Source organism: Trachemys scripta, chromosome 7 (assembly GCF_013100865.1).
Source record: "Trachemys scripta elegans isolate TJP31775 chromosome 7, CAS_Tse_1.0, whole genome shotgun sequence".
NCBI lineage: Eukaryota > Metazoa > Chordata > Testudines > Emydidae > Trachemys > Trachemys scripta.
Genome location: NC_048304.1, coordinates 89982147 through 89999979, shown reverse-complemented (window position 1 = coordinate 89999979; position 17833 = coordinate 89982147).

Here is a 17833-nt window from a genome sequence, read left to right as displayed (position 1 = left end):
TGGAATATTTTATTTTCTACTTTATGTGTTAGACATGTCAACTTATTACAGTTTAAACAAGCAAATCCCTTTCCTACATCACATTTACTAACAACACCTTAGATTATTAAAAAATGAAAGTATTCACACATTCATTTTAATTTTCACTGATTATTCTGCTCATTTTGGGCCTGATCCGCACCACTGCAGTCAACAGAATCATGCTATTTGGTCCCAGTTCTGTACTGAGATGTGCTAGCACAACCTTTTGCATTAGTGATCTCAGTAGAGTCCTCCCTCACTAGCAGATTCCATGAAGATCAGAGCCTTATTTTGTGTATTTCTCTCATGATGGACAATGAAAATCGATGCAGTCAGTTTCACTTTTAAGCATTCAGCTGACTGATGTTTTGGCTACAGACACTGCAAAGGGATGAGATTTTGTGGTACCATGTTTAACTGGAACGTCAGGGATTTAAGCAGACATAAAATGATGTAATTATTTGAGAAAGAATATGGCCAGGACCCTCTATGCTTATGAAAGACCTGATGGTACTTTTTATGAGAACAGTTGTTCAAGTCTTTGGTTTAATGTCTCATCCAAAAGATGTCACCTCCAGCAGCACATTGACCCCCCCACCACCACCATACCGTGCGGCAGAACAGTAGAGAAGAAAAAAGGGATTGCATGCCTCAGAAAACTCAGAAAAAATAACAATATAGGAGGGAAAAGTTGAACTATTTTGAGCCAACAGCAAGAAATGGAGCTATGGCATAACTCCTACTTCTGCCCAATTCAAGCACTACCTAATATGCAAGTTGAATACCGACTCAAAGGGCCAAGTACCACCTACTAAGGCACCAACTTCACGTCCGGGAACAGCTAGGTTTCTTGAGTCTCCAGATTAGTAAAAAGAACAGGAGTACTTGTGGCACCTTAGAGACTAACAAATTTATTAGAGCATAAGCTTTCGTGGACTACAGCCCACTTCTTCGGATGCATACAGAGTGGAATAAATATTGAGGAGATATATATACACACATACAGAGAGCATAAACAGGTGGGAGTTGTCTTACCAACTCTGAGAGGCCAATTAAGTAAGAGAAAAAAAAACTTTTGAAGTGATAATCAAGATAGCTGTGCTGGGCTATCTTGATTATCACTTCAAAAGTTTTTTTCTCTTACTTAATTGGCCTCTCAGAGTTGGTAAGACAACTCCCACCTGTTTATGCTCTCTGTATGTGTGTATATATATCTCCTCAATATTTATTCCACTCTGTATGCATCCGAAGAAGTGGGCTGTAGTCCACGAAAGCTTATGCTCTAATAAATTTGTTAGTCTCTAAGGTGCCACAAGTACTCCTGTTCTTTTTGCGGATACAGACTAAGGTCTGGTCTATACTACCCACCTGAATCGGCGGGTAGAAATCGACCTCTCGGGGATCGATTTATCGCGTCCCATCGGGACGCGACAATCGATCCCCGAATCGGCGCTCTAACTCCACCAGCGGAGGTGGTAGTAAGTGCCGCCGACAAAAAGCCGCAGAAGTCGATTTTGCCACCGTCCTCACAACGGGGTAAGTCGGCTGCAATACGTCGAATTCAGCTACGCTATTCACGTAGCTGAATTTGCGTATCTTAAATCGACTCCCCGCTGTAGTGTAGATATACCCTAACACAGCTGCTACTCTGAAACCTGTCCAGATTAGTAGGACCCCACTTACCTTATGGATGCTGACAGGATCACAGCACAGGCTGGCATAGCCACATGTGAGCTAACATACCGTTGTTTCTCTGCACAGAAAGCAAATGGCTAACTGCTAATGGCTGAAAAACTGGGGCATTTTCCGCTGAAAATGAATTTGGCCTATTATATTTTTGACAATAGGCAGGAGGGATAACTCAGTGGTTTGAGCATTGGCTTGCTAAACTCTTGGTTGTGAGTTCAATCCTTGAGGGGGCCACTTAGGGATCTGGGGCAAAATCAGTACTTGGTCCTGCTAGTGAAGGCAGTGGCCTGGACTTAATGACCTTTAGGGGTCCCTTCCAGTTCTAGGAGATAGGATATCTCCATTTATAAAAAGCAGCTCCCACTGCATTATTGAGAATGCTATATAATTATGTAAACAATAACTGCTTGCCAGCGTTTGCATTTCCAGGCACTTATGACTTGATCTTGAGAGGTGCTGAGAATTTGCAGCTCTCATTGAATTCAATAGGAGCAGCAGGTACTCTGCAATTCTGAAAAAAGCACTAAGGACCAACTAGAGGAGTTCAGTCAGTCAGGTATAAGTGAACTCAACTTTGCCATTCAATGTGCAGACTGTTTACAGATGTGTAGGTACTGCAAACTTTATGAGCTAGTTCAATATTGTCACAGCTATGTGATGGTATCCCAGCTTTTGATATTATGGTTATGATTATGTCACAGCTGTGTGCCAGCTCTCTACAATGTGCAACTGGGACCTCATCACTGAACCACATAAACACTTCCCTATTCCCAGTTTGTTAGGCTGGGGCAGGGGCAATTGCAAGGGCACACAAAGCAATGAAAATATACCATGGAACATGAAATGGGCATGAAGGAGTGAATGTAACTGTTTTAAAACTATCTCCTCCAATCTAGTGGGACTGGCACTGCCAAGGAATGAAGTGTTGCTGGGGTTCACAGATGAAGGCGGAGCACAGGATCTCCACATGGATCATCTTGGTTCCAGCAGATCCACCAGGTTTGAGGCTGAGCCCCAGGCCTTTACCACAGAAGCCAAATACTCCTTAAATGCTCTGAGATTTCCATATTAAAAAGATCCCTCTTGCAGCTTTTCATGCAGACAGGGATGATTTGGCCATTATCATCTGTAATTTTTAAGTGGTTAAAAGTGTGCAAGGTGTATTATAGATATAAATATGGAAGAGGTCCATTAGCAGAAGAGATTACCATCTAGGCACAAGGGCCTGCCCTCTTGGAGCTCACTGCAGGGTGAGGGCTTAAATTCAGAGATGAGGGTAATAAATTAACAAAACAAAACAAGGGTAAAAAAGAAAAAAATAGGGCAGGAGAGAGATAAAACAAGGGTAATTAAACATGAAAAATTACAAAATTGCAAATGATCAAATGTGAATTGGCTGTTTGCTCACTCCGGCAGACCTTGGGCTCTTAATACCAATAGATTCTGTGTGCCCTGATACAGTATTTAAAAATCTTCTCTGAAAAGACTTCTACTGTTCATGTTTTCTCTAGTCTTGGATTATTAATTACTATGGTTGTGATGTGCTTTGATTTATTTAAATCAAAGCATGCCTTTCTGGCTTCAGTTGATCTCAGTTTAACTTTAAATAGACATTGCTACAAGCCTTACTGATACAAAGAACATCTGTTTTTGATAAATGACATCCGGAGACACATGGCACTAGTGAACTCCAATAACATCCACAAGCTACCATGCATCATTATACCTGTACACATTTTGTTTAGTGGTTAAGTAACTGTGAAATGAGACTTTTCTGTAGTATTTTATGAGACCTGTGTGTGCCTCAGTTTCCCCTATATGTTATATTGCTACCCAGTGAGGGAAAAAGATTAAGTTTGCTCTCAGGTAAGACTAAGACACATGGGTGAGTAGGTCACCTACCCCTATTGGGTTGAATGAAAAGTCAGTAAGGAAGTGGTTGAAACCACCCCAGCTCAACAAGGGGGCCAGAAAGACAATGCAAGCTCCAATGACTCATGGATGTCCCTGCCTCTCAGCAGGGAAGCTGAGCTGAGACCCCAGCTTGAGAACAAAGAGTTAAGAGGTGTGTGAGGTAGGGAAATAAATGGTTGGCTTTCGGAAGGAGTCTAAGATTTCATCTGGGAACTGACTAAGGAAGGAAGTGAGAGAGTGTCTGAAATGGAGTTCACTACAGATTGCTGTGGTGGATTGCTCTGAAATGATCAGCACGGACTGTGCTTTAACCTTTGGTTCCCTATGCTCCCTAAGGGCTTCCTATGTTATGTTCTGGTTGACTAGTAAACACGAGTGTACAAGTCGCTACCAGAAGTCTCTTGCAGTTGGATTCATTGAACAGAGCTCACAGTGTGAAGCAGCAGTGCTGAACCCAGAATTCCATCGCAGGAGGCGGTGAGGCCATGTGCCTTCCCTGAAGGAAGTGTGACATGACTTAGAGGTCTGGCACATTGGTGCCTCCAAGAGGCTTCCAAAGTTGGGGTCATAGCACTGATCTTGTGGCTATGTGACACTAACTAAACAAAAGACTAAGAAAATATGGTCTCGTTTTCTGACACATATCTCTGACCACCTGGACATCCTGAAAAAGGAAAGAACCCCAATACAATAGCTGCTTAGATAAAGACTAAGGCCCTGGTTTTCATTTACACAAGGGCATGTCTACATAGCGCTGCAGTGCAAACTAGTGGGGTATGAACTGTAGCATACTCTAATGTGTCCTGCTCTACCTGTCCCACATTGACCCTGCTGGCATGAACTAAAAGATACTTAATGTGTGCTGTGTGCACTAGATACTTTTTGGTTCACACCAGCAGGGGGTGCACAGCTCAGTTTATTAGAGCACTCTACAAGTCACACCCCTCTTGTTTACACTGCAGCTCTGTTTAGAGGGTATATCTACCCTGGGAGGCGTGATGCCCAGCGTGAATAGACAGACTCAATGGCAGCATGGACTGTGTGGTACATGTGGTGGCTTGGGCTAGCCAAGCGAGTTCGGACCCAGTGGGTGCATGCCACAATGTCCACACTGCTATTTTTAGCAGGCTAGCTTAAGAGTGAGCTAGCAAGTGTCTATTTACCTGTGCTGGGGATCACACCTCCCAGCTGCAATGTACACATCCCCTAAGGCTCCTTTATACCGCTCTCGTAAAGGGGCCTTAAAATGGGTGTAAATTGCAATTATATTTAAAGTGACATAAATCTGGCATTCAGCCATATTTCCCCCTTATGTAGCCATCACCAAGTGCAGCTCACCCAGAGTCCAGGTCTGTGGCCACAGTCTTTGAAAATTATTTTTATTAAGCAGGAAATATTTTTCCTTACGGAGTTTACACTAGGTAGTTAAAACACAGTGGAATTATGGAGTCAGGATAAGTTCCCCATTATGTCTTCAAACAGCAGCAAGCGGACTCCTCCCAGCAAGACAGAGTACATACAGCCCTATTCATTAAATGTAATAGTGACTTAGGGGGTCAGGGCTAAGGGGAAACAGGACATGGCCAGGTCTTTCTTCCACCACAGCAATCACTAGCTGCTTTAATGGCCCCTTAGGCTGCTATAGTCCTTTCAGGAGTCTGATTTGTCTTGCATACACTCAAGTTTCACCTCACTTAAAAACAACTTGCTTACAAAATCAGACACGAACATCCAGAAGTGTCACAGCACACTACTACTGAAAAATGGCTGACTTTCTCATCTTTACCATATCATTTTAAAATAAATCAAAGGTGATTCAAAGCACTTTCTGTGGACCACTCAGTCACAGCCAAGGATCAAAGCCTTTCAACTCAAGCTGATAGTAATAAGATGAGTCTAGAGTGCACAATTTGGATCCAAGTCCAAAATTTCCCTAGTATGACAGGGATTGGTTCTAGCCCACCCACATTATAACATGTTTTCCTGACCAAAAGAGACGGAAAGGGAATTTGATACTCCATGGCACTTGGAGACTGATATAGGGAAAGACACAATGAATAAATTTAAAATATCACGACTGTTTGATCTTATTTCTGGTTCAACTTTTAATAGTATTTTTATATCTTCACATGTAGTAAGGTGTGCTACACAGATTCATGCAAAACTTTATTAGGGTAAATAGAGCTTAAAATCTATTGTTAATATATTTATGATCTCTCCATTGTCTAAATATTTAATCAGTTCTCCCCTTTTATTAATAAAATGTCTAAAGAGGAATTAACTGAAGCAACTGGTCCAAAAAAAATTCTGTTAGTCAAAAAAAGAAAAAAAGACTAACTTTTAATAGCAGTTTGAGGACAACAAATTAGCTCATTAAAGGCTACCCTGGTGGAGATCTATAATCCATAAAATTATTTCCTGGTTCCAAATACTCATCTGTGGAGGAGATATTCACTGTGGGTGCAACTCAAATAGAGGAGAGATGCAGAAAATGGAACAATCTGCAGAAGTGATTCCATATGGAACTGGGCAAGAATGCATTCTTCTGCTTAGTGGAAACTCCTTTAATCTAGGGGACACAATCAATAAATGATAAGTATTCTAGCAGCAAGACAAGTAAGTTCCTCAAGATAACTCTGAAAGTTCATAAAGGCAAAGGCCACAAAATAGAATTAAAACATTCTGCAGGGTTCACCACTAATCACCTCATCCTCTTTTAAGTTGTGGAGTCTCAGTGTAATCAGCTGGTCAGATCATTTCCTGGAAGGCAATTCTCATTTTTGACAAAGCATTGGTTTCTTTGCAACCTAAACTCATTATAGCACAGTATAAACATGTTAATACCATAGGCATGAGAAGCTAAATTCAGAGATGGATCAAGTGGGTGCAATTCTGTTGAAGTCATTGGAAATATACCAGTTTTATTCAGATCTAAATGTGTGAAATGTTATATGACCTGCAAATAATTTAAGTCCCGACTGTGGCATTTGTAAGTTCTGGGGTACGCAAGAAGAAGAGAGGCAGGGGAACTCACTCAACGTAAGGGTGATACTTCTATGGCTGGCTATGCTGCTTTGTACCAGAGGAGAGCATAATGTGGCCCTAATACAGGAGAGAACCAGAGCCATCTTCATCTTGTAATATGCAATATTTGGCATTCATTTAATTAACACACACACACACACACACACACAAATGCACACAAACCTTAAATAACAACAACAAGAAAGATTTTAGCTAGGGCTCTCCTCCCTAACTTTACACGATATGCCAAATTCTGTTCTCCAGGGTAAGTCTGGAGTGACTCTACTGACTCCAACAGAATGACTTGAGAAATACAACTGTGTACCTGAATGAAGAATTTGGACCATATTCTTAATTATATCATCAGTGAACTGTTCATAAAAAATAACTTGAGATGTGAATACATGCCAATAGTTTTCCATTCTTTATTTCAATACCACTAATTGTATATCCAATATGAAAAACTGTAAAGAATATTTTCATGCCTATCGATTTCCAGAGTGTTCGATGTCAGTTGAAAAAATACTACTTTGCCTATTGATAAAATACCTTGAGAAACACTGTTCTTCTAACATGTTATTGTAGACACATTGCTTTCTAGCTTAGATCACAGATTGAATATTTTCCACCTGTGGCGATCATGTAATTTTGAAAAAGAGAATGTCAACAAGTTCAAGGGTTTTAGTTCAAAAACTGTGGATTGATTTTTGCACTATGCTGCTGTTAAGTTATATGGGAAACAAATTGCAATGCTTTAATCAAAGACACACTGGAATTGTTGCTAACTTGAGACGAATATCCTTAGGGAATACTAAGTGGAGATGGTTGGGGTTTTTTGGCTTTGTTTTGGTCTTGGTGACAGTAACACAACTGTGTTGAAAAGTGACTTTTTGGGGACATGGCCTCTGAGTTCCTCTGAGCTCACCAAGAATGACTTAGAGGGGAAGATGGACTGGTCTTTTAAAATTATTTAGAAAATAACATAGAATACATATGCAGTTCAGCAAAAAATTTGAGTGATCCATGCTAATTGAAGTATGAATGGTATTGCTGCCAACATGAAGTAGATGACAGCTCCTTAAACCCTCTTCACATTATCATGAGAACAAGAGGTGGACTAACATTTATCCTCCTGAGGGAAAAGGTGGTGTTTCATTTTTTTAAAAAAGTGAGCACGTGCTTGTTGCCATGTTATTTGCAATCCATGACAACCATGTGTCCCTATTTTGTTTCTCTAAAGAACATATATAAAACCGCAAAGAGAAAAAGAAAACTTATCTGTCAACCTCACCATTGTTTTGTCTTTGTGGATTGTTGGAGATATTTGAGGTTGTATTAGTTTTCTTTTATTTATGCTGATAACATTTGCCTCCCTCCACCCCCACACAAAAAACAGGTTTCTTGAATTCCTCTTAGGAAGCCCATACCTGAATACAAGCTTAGTATGCAAAATTCAAATCCAGAAATTGCCACTATTGTACTGGTAATAGAGCTAAGTGACATTTTTTGGCCAAAACTTATTTTTGGCAAAAATATGCAGATTTGGCTACAACTGAAACGTTTCACAAATTCATGTCAGTTTTGCCAAACTATTCATATTAAAAAAAAGCAATTTTTTTTTAAAAAGGTCAAAATGATTTGTTTTGACATTTTTAATTTCAATTCAAAATGACTTTGTACAAAATTTCCTTCAATTTTTTTAAATTAAATGTTAAAAATGCTTAACATTAAAATAAGCAGTGTCAACAATTTTTTTCAATTTTTCAATTCACCAAAAAAAAAAAATCATAAAATTTAGATTTGCGAGTCATCCTGAAACTTTTTTTAATTGCCACTGAACCAAAAAAATCAGATATTCACATAGCTCTAATTGTTAATAATATGTACACATTTTAACTTGCCGCTTGCCAGACCTGTGATTCCAAAGAATCAGAACAATCTATTCTGAAACAACAAGCTTCCTAGTTCACACACATTATGGGAAAAGATGCTTTTGCTCTTACAAACTGGGGCACAGACCCAGACCCAAGGTTTAGAAAAAAATTCTAGTGAAAATGGTGGAGATAGCTTACATCCTGCAAACCTTGACTTATGTGAGCCTTTCCATTAATAGTGGACTACTTAGGTAAGTAAGGACTGTTCATGTGACTAAGGGTCTGCTTGTTGAGCAGCTAATTTCAGGAAAGAATGCAAGATATTGGTTATTTCTCACCTAAAAAAGAAAAAAATTCTTTTATGATTTACAGATTGCCATGGCAATAGTCATTTCAACAGGTCATTTGAACAAACAGAAGCATGAATACCCCTAAGGATTACCTCACCTCGGTTGTACAATGACACTTTCAGTTGTGACTGAAGCCTGCTAATCTTACGTTTGCTATTCATAGAGAATTATGTAATCTTAAAGGATAATCTTGTTTTGTTTTCTGGACCACACCATCTGAGGAGCAATTGACAACATAGGCTGCTTTTCTGCTGCCCTGTTCAGATTCTCATACATATTTCCTTTGAAGAATTCAGAAAGAATGAATTTTATGCCATTTTAGACTGGTATGTAGTATGCATGCCATGTTCTTTCATAAAGATAAAAAAGTAGCAGGTAATATAAATGTAATATGGCATAAGTAAGTATTGGTGAACTCATGATGCTATCAGATAAAAATCCAAAGGCTTACACATCCTTCAACCACTAAAACTACAAAATGCCTAGCATCCCAGACCTTACTTCTTACAAATAAATACGGGGGACTTGGAATAAAACTTCACAATCAGACTATAGTTACATTAACATAGCACATTTCAGTACCATAGCCTTGAGATTACGTCATTAGAGGGGAAAGATGAAAAGAGCACTAGGTGACAGATTTGCCACCTGCGAATACAGAAGCAGCACTGGATCGAATAAGAGCCTAAGACCACAAATTAGACTTGCAAGGTTTGGACAAACACCTCTAAGTAGGGTGACCAGATCACCCAAGTCAAATATCGGGACGCGGGGGGAGGGGGGAAGGATGATGCGGGAGGGGGAGGCGTGGCGGGGGGCAGGGCCAAAAAAAAAAAAACCTTCCTCCGCAAGCGCTGGAGGGAGGCCCAGGAGTCTCAGAGGGAGTCTCAGAGGGAGCACGGAGCCGGGGTGAGTAAGAGTCCGGCCTGGCCCCGAGCAGGCAGGACTCAGTTGGGTGGTAGGGAGAGGTGGCGGGCGGCGGCTGTTCTCCCCCCTGGGCAGCTCCCACTGCCACGGGGGAGGAAGCGGCCATGGTGCTTGGCGGCTGCAGCTCTGGCGCCCCCGAACCCCCCGAGCCGGGGCCTGCTGCCCAGCTGGTGCTATCCTGCAGTGGCCCCGGACTGGGGGAAGCAGGCCCCAGCCCCCCCGTCCCACTCGGGTCCCGCAGGGGAACGAACGGGGCTGGGCTGCCGATGCCTCCGCCCCGGGGCCGCCGCGGGATAGTACCAGCTGGGCAGCAGCCCAGATGCGACTGGCCAGGGGCTGGGCGCAGCGTGCGCGCTGCTGGGTCCCGCAGCAGGCCCCAGTTCGGGGGCGCCAGAGCTGCAGCCACCAAGCACCATGGCCGCTTCCTCCCCCACAGCAGTGGGAGCTGCAGCAGCGGCTGCTCCCATGTCCCGCTGCCCAGGGGGGAGAACAGCCGCCGCCTGGCCCCGCGGGCCGCCCCCCTCCTCTCCTTACCACCCAACTGAGTCCTGCCTGCACTGGGCCAGGCCGGACTCTTACTCACCCCGGCCCCGCGCTCCCTCTGAGTCTCCCGGGCCTCCCTCCAGCGCTTGCGGAGGAAGGAGGAATGGTGAGCCCGGGGAAGAGGCGGGGATTTGGGGAGGGAGCCAATCGGGGGACATCGGTCAGGACGCGGGACAAACAAGGAAATATCGGGACAGTCCCGATAAAATCGGGACGTCTGGTCACCCTACCTCTAAGAGAAGGTGTGTCATGGTGATAAGGAAAATATCCAGAGGAATTTCTGTCTTTCAGTGTCACTTCCATTGAACCTAAGCCAGTTCACATTCTTATATTGGTCAGACACTGTGAAACACAGATAAAGAAGAGATCACTAGCCCATGAACTGATAGCTTATCAATTTCTTTGGTTGTAAAATATATGAATTATAGAGACAGGATTTAAAAGGTTCCTTTTTTGCTCATTCAAAATGTATACATGCATTTAACATACTAGCTCCATAATATGACATGGAATTTTGACATTAAGTACTATTTATGTATTCCTTATCAGACACATGCTTATGTTAAAGCAACTTAATGGCAGCTATAATACCTGTAATTGCTGTAACTACCATAGAATTAGGTACTGAACTATAATTATCAATTCTCTGGAGGAGACAGCCTTGAGGAAAAAGGAAGTGAAGTGTGCAGCATATAAAATAATTAAACACATGCCTAGACAGCTCCCTGGAGATGTCATGGAATCTATCAATTTCTTTAATTTAATTTGCATATTACAAACAAAAGTTTAACACTCATTTATATTACAGAGGTATGTATTTAATTTGAAAGTGTTCACCATGCTTCATAATTAAAATACAAGGAGCCAGATTCTGATCTCAGTCTGCTATAAATCTGGCATAACTTCAGTGTAACCAATGGAGTCATTAAGGGCTAGATTCATAAAGGGTCTTCAAGGACTTCTGCCACTTACGTGCCTAAATCCCAGAATCAGGAACCCCTGGTATTCACAACCCCCCACACACTCAGCTGCTGCCTAACTCTGTAGGCACTTAAACTCACATGGCACCTCATTTGTTGCAGTAAAAGTTCCTTAGGCACCTATATTTCTGCCTCTAGACAGCCAGACGCCTAAGCCCCAGTGCAGTTCACAAACCAGAGAAAGATAAGCATTTTTCCACCTAACTGGCCTTCCAGGCCCAATCCACTAAATGGGCTCTGAGGAGTAGATGGGATTTGAACAGGGCTCTACCATCTCTCAGAAAAGTACCCTAACCACTAACTAACCTAATGCAATATTCTGAGGTGGGTCTCCCTCAATTGTCTTTTATTGAAGCTGTTTCACTTATGATAAATTATAAGTCAGAAAGAGAACACATGCATAAGAAGGACTCTATAGCCTGGTGGTTAACACACTCACCCAGGATGTGGAGATCCAGTATTCCATTCTAATGATGCTTTAGTTATTTATCCAAAGTGGAACAGCTTCAACAAGAGTGATTAAGGGATCCCTGCATCTGACTAGCCCATAGCCCAATGGTTAGGGCACTTAGCTGACATGTGACAGATCCCTATTCAAATCTCTTCTCCTTATTAAGCAGAGGGGGGATTTGAACTGGGGGTTTCCCATATCCCAGGTGAGTGGCCTACCCACTGGACTAAAACTTTTGAGGGAGGTCCTCCTCCTTCCCTCTCAGTGTCTTGCAAGGAACGCCTTAGACACCTGACTCCAAGAGAGGGTTCAGAGCTCAGAATCCCATGCAGATATAGGCACCAAACTTCGTGAATGGGGTGGGCCTTAGGACCCACCCCTCTCCTGGGCATATCCCACTAGCTAGCTTAGGTGGCTGTCCATTCACATGGCTGACTTTTGTGAATCCCATTCTTAGGGATCCATCTCTCACTATTCACTGTATAGGAAGCTTGAGCACCTAACCCCAGACTTTGTGAATTCCAGTGATTTTCTAAGTGTCTAAAAGTTAGCACTGGTGACTCTTGACATTGCAGTGCCTAAATTCCTTTGTTAATCTAGCCCTAAGAATATACCCCAGTGTAATTGACCTCACCCCAAGTGTAACTGACCTCACAATATGGCTTCATATGTGCAATTTGAATTTCTGTAATCACTCATGTATTTCACTATAAAACAGAAACACATGTATAATTACTGTTCTTAGAAGAAGTAACTTAACTTTTAGCATTTCAAAATAATTCTCCCTATTTAGCACATTTCTATGTATGTATTTTTAGATTTGTTGGCCACAATACCTGGCTATGGCCAAGGACAACAGAGTGCAACATAGAACATGGGGATACAAAGATGGTTTTAATCCTTCTGTGCATTAGGTCAGTTCCCTGGTGTAAGTAACAGTAGCCTGAAGGAAGCTCTAATTTAGACCTGTTGCCTATGGCCCTAGGGTCCCGTTATGGCAGGCAGAGATCCATGGGGTAGGGAGCCCAAGCCACACCATATTGACAGTATGCTGCCACAGGATCCCCTTAGATTAGGGTGACCTTCCCATGGCCAGCTGTAAGGCCGCAGAGTCACATGGAACCACCCTCCTTCCCTCTGCTTTGGAGCTGAGCGCCATATAAGGCTTCTGGTGTTAAAGCAGTTACACACTCAGTCTATGGAATGTGGAGTTCAAGGGACATATCACTGAGGGGCATACACAAGACATCTGTTGCTCAAAAAGGTTCTGTGGCTACATGGATAGGCTTGCAGCCTCTACAGTGTGGTGCTGTGAAGGCAATACATTCAGGGTCTGAACTTCAGCTGCCCCCACTGACGTTCATAAAACTGACTTCTGTGAGAGCTAGTTCAGAGCCTCAAAGAACAAGAGTTTGGTAAGTAACCCTTTTTAACTGTTGGCACTGAACTCTACTGTATACCACCACCAAGACTTATGGAATTATATATATAATATAATAATTTATAAACCTATAAAGAAATATACTGAATCTAAGGTACAGTGTGGAAATCATTTTTATCCTTAATTTGTTTTTGGTTTAAGTAGTTATAGTAATAATTAACCATTTCAAAAAAAACCCACCCTCTTTATAAAGAATAGAGCTGAAGGAACAAGAAGGGGAGTCCATGTCTGACGAGTAAAATTGAAGGTACAATATAGAAAGAAGCTTAATAAAAGTTTCCAATTAAAATAATTACATTACTCTGTGCTTTCCACATTGCCAATTTTATACTTTTGTAATAAGCTTCAGAATTTAAATATATGAAAAGAGAATACACATTATATTTGGAATTTACAAATCTGTAGCATAAAATATTGGCAAGGATGGATTCGTGGGCAAAACTATCTTTTAGCATTCACTGTACCAAAACTCTGTCTAAAAGGACAAAATTATATAAAATGGCAATATGAAAGTCACTTTGCACATAACTCCTGAAATATTTAGAATACAACTTGCAAGGCCTGGGGATGTGAATGCATTTCAATGTGCAAAGAACAAAGGGAGAAATAATACATAAAACCTGCTGATGATGTCATGATCCGGAAACGATCATGCAATATTATAAATATTAACAAATGTGCCAGTCACTCACTTGCAACGTAAAGGTTCTTGAATTTTATGGCTGCAGATTTTTTTTTTTTTAAACATACAAATGCTAACTTGACAAAAGACTGTGCACAATAAAAAGCCGTGCTTTTATCTGTCATGTGATGGGTTCAATTAGCATTATATTAAACATGTGTAGTATATCCTATGAGATCCACTGATATACCACGCAAAAAGTAACTGGCACATTAAATAAAACTCAGGGCCCAATCCTGCTTTTGTTGACGTCAATAGTAAAATTCCTGCCAAATTCAAGAGAAGCATGCTCTGGTCCCAAGTCTTTTTAAATGTAATGTGCTCAACATATGAATAAGTGTTCTGGTGTGCCCTCTTGCATTTCGAGCCTTTCTGTTGCTGATTGACAGAGCACCAATGGAATCAGTTTTACAGTGGCCGTTTAGCTGTTCTTTCCATTTAAGACATAATGACAGAAAAGAGGTACAACAGAAGCACCTGAGAATGATGGTGGGGATGAAAAAATATTTCTCTTCTGGACTACCTTGAAAGAACAAAGTAGAGCATATGCTCTACAACTTCCCTGCTAATAAACAAGCAAATCTGTATAGGGACATGCTGGTAAGACTGTGCTCTACATGTAACCTTTGGGAGGGCTAGAGTTCACTTCATTGCCCTTCTCCAGTGCCTTAAAAAAAACCCAACTCCCATAGAAAGTAGCTGGAGTACCAGAGTTGACTTTCAGCAAGGATTGCACAGGGTCAACCTCCCCACATTCAAGTCCCAAAAGGAACTAAAGAAATGAATTTAATTAAATAACTTTAAAAAAATCTGAACTGTTCAGTCCCTACAGAGTTCCCAAAAGCTTAGGTTTTGTTCATCTAAGTCTCAGTTAGAGTCTTTCATCACCAAATCTATACAGGCTGCTGAGTCTAAAACATCATCTTCCCTCCACTTGCTTGTAGGCATCTTCAGTTAGAATCCATGCAGACTCTCCCTCTGCTAAAATCACTGCTAGCCAGTCAGCTAACTGATTAACCAATCACTCAGTGAAGTGTATAGATTTAAAGAAAACCCTGCTGCAAAATGCTTCAGAGTTAAGGACAACAGCCCGCTTTCTGCTCTTGGGCTCAGCTTCTCCAAACTAACACAGGGCACATGGCCCTTTGTAACGCAGCTGTCCTGACTGCTTGCCCTCATGGAGTCTGACCCCAGCAACAGGGAACCTATTGGCAGGGCCACTGAGAGCGGGTTCGAGCCCCGGTAAAAAAAATTTTGGGGGCCCCCCCAGCAAGGGCGGACCGGCTAAACAGGGCCGACGAGAGGGGGGGGGAAGCCAGGCCCCCTTCCGGACTGCCTGGTCCCAGTAATTTGTACCCGGCTCCCCACCCCCACATTGGCCTTGCCTATTGGCACATATCCAAGACTACCACACTCAATTCCAGAAGCTTCTGGATGTGGAGTGCCAAATCTGCCTAGCAACAATGAACCAGAGACAACTCACTCCTACCTCCCCCGAAATGGGTCACTTAAAGAAATATCTCCCTATTAGGCACATGGGTTTCCCCATGCTGCCTCACCAATAGTTTGTACTATTATGTTATGGTATACACCAGTGGCTCTCAACATTTCCAGACTACTGTGCCTCTTTCAGGAGTCTGATTTGTCTTGCATACCTCCAAGTTACACCTCACTTAAAAACTACTTACTTACAAAATCAGACATAAAAATACAAAAGTGTCAGAGCACACTATTACTGAAAAATTGCTTATATGGTAAAATATAAATGCGGGAGGCAAAGTGGGTTTGGGATGGAGGTTGACAGCTCGCAACCCCCCATAATAACTTCGTGACCCCCTGAGGGGTCCCAACCCCCAGTGTACAGTATATAGAGCAGTATAAACAAGTAGTCTGTATGAAAATTTAGTTTGTACTGACTTCACTACTGCTTTTTATGTAGCCTGTTGTAAAACTAGGCAAATATCTAGATGAGTTGATGTACCCCCTGGAAGACTTCTGTGTACCCTAAGAGATATGTGTACCCCTGGTTGAAAACAACTGATATACACTACTCCCTCTAGCAACGAAGATAGATACAGTTCTCATGCTCACAAACTTCAAAGTGTAGCAGCAACCCTTTGTTTTGCAATCAGTGTGAATAAAACTCATTTCCTAGTTGGATTAATGAAACATAGGAGTGTTCATTCTCTTAAGGCTGGACAATGCTAGCCTATTACTTTCTTTGCCTTGTTTCCACCAATTTACAACTCAGAAGTAGCAAACAAACGATCTGAAAGATCAAGTGGCAGACTGACAAATGAAAGGAGTGAGAAAAGAAAAACAAACAATCTCTATGTTAATTCATTTGTGGGCTTTTCTTGATCAAAGAGTTAAATGCTTAGCACTCAAAAGAGACTATGACTCTTCCCCCACGGTATACTGTAAATCACATGTGTTAGACACAGTCGCCCTGCGCTCAGCATTGCAACACCTAACTGATTTAGGAACCTCAAACTCATTTTCAAAAGGGATGTACGCACTTGGGCTCCTAAGTGCCTTAATTTGAAAATGAGATGTAGGCTAACTAAATCAGTTAGGCGTTGCAATGCTGAGCTTCGCAAAACCTAAATATTTTTAAATATCTGAGCCATAGAGTGGTGAATAGATAGTATGTATATATTGAAGTAAACATATTTTAAGATTACCAAGCCATGACAAAAAATCCTGGGTGGAAGTCTCCCCTGAATTACTGGGGAACAGTAGGAAAAGAAAGAAAAAAAAATATATAGACAACAAATTAGCATTGCCAACTCATATTTAATGGTTTTGATAAAGAACCATTATTTCTGATTATGGGTCTGTCCCTGGCATTGTGGAACACACAATTGTCATCTCTTTTGTTGCTATAAGAGGCTCAGTGTAAAGTTTTCAAGAGTTGTATAGGCTACTAAGCACCCAAGTAACATACAAAGTCTCTGTGACTTGGGCTCCTACATGACTTAAGATCCTTATTCCCCTCTTTAATCACTTTAGATATTTATGAAAATTGTACCTGGTTGCAAATGAAACATTCACGCACAGTTTCTAGCCAGCAGATATATACCCAGGAAATAAACAATATATTTAGTGTACAGTATAATTTGACTAATGAACAGACCACATGCTTGAGGGAAATGATACAGCATTCATATTGAAAAAAAATTCTCCTTTAAAAAAAAGTCTAAAGTCCTGATCTTGTATCATCATCCTGTACAGATTTCAATGAAATTGTGTACAGATAGAGTAATATGCTTGCTTGGATGACAATGAAGGATTGAGGCCCAAATCCTTAAAATTGATCTATTGTTGAAAGTGAACCATTCTCCTAAGATGCAACAGTGAAATAAGCAAATCATGAAGAGAGAATCTGTTTGAGATCCACTTGCTTAATGCTCATCCTACTCTCTCACTTTTTTGATAGAATATCATGAGAAAACTACTTCTCATGGTATTTCCCACTACAACCACATGGTTTTAATCTGAGAAGTAAACCACAAGAAGAAAACCACATGTTTACAGCTTGGGAACACCAAGAGGAGAAACCATTCTTACGGCATTTTGAACTAGAAGAGATACATTATAAGATTTCTTGATAGTCTTGCACCATTGACACCTCAGTTTTAGTATTAAATTGATTACACAGCTTAGTCAGGTTAACATAAAAGCAGTGCCAGGAAAATTGGAGAATGGAGTGAAAATAAACAAATTTGTCTGAGGAAGTGTGTAAGATTTTAAATTTAATTTGCATAAATAGATAGTATTTGAATTTATGAGAGTCCTATTTAAAAGATACAGCAGATTGAAATGCCAGTCACACACAGGTGTCCCCAAAATCCCACTGAATAGACATCTGAGCAACCATATGTATACTGTATGTAAAAACATTGCTAAATAATTTGAGCATCCAAACAAATTACCT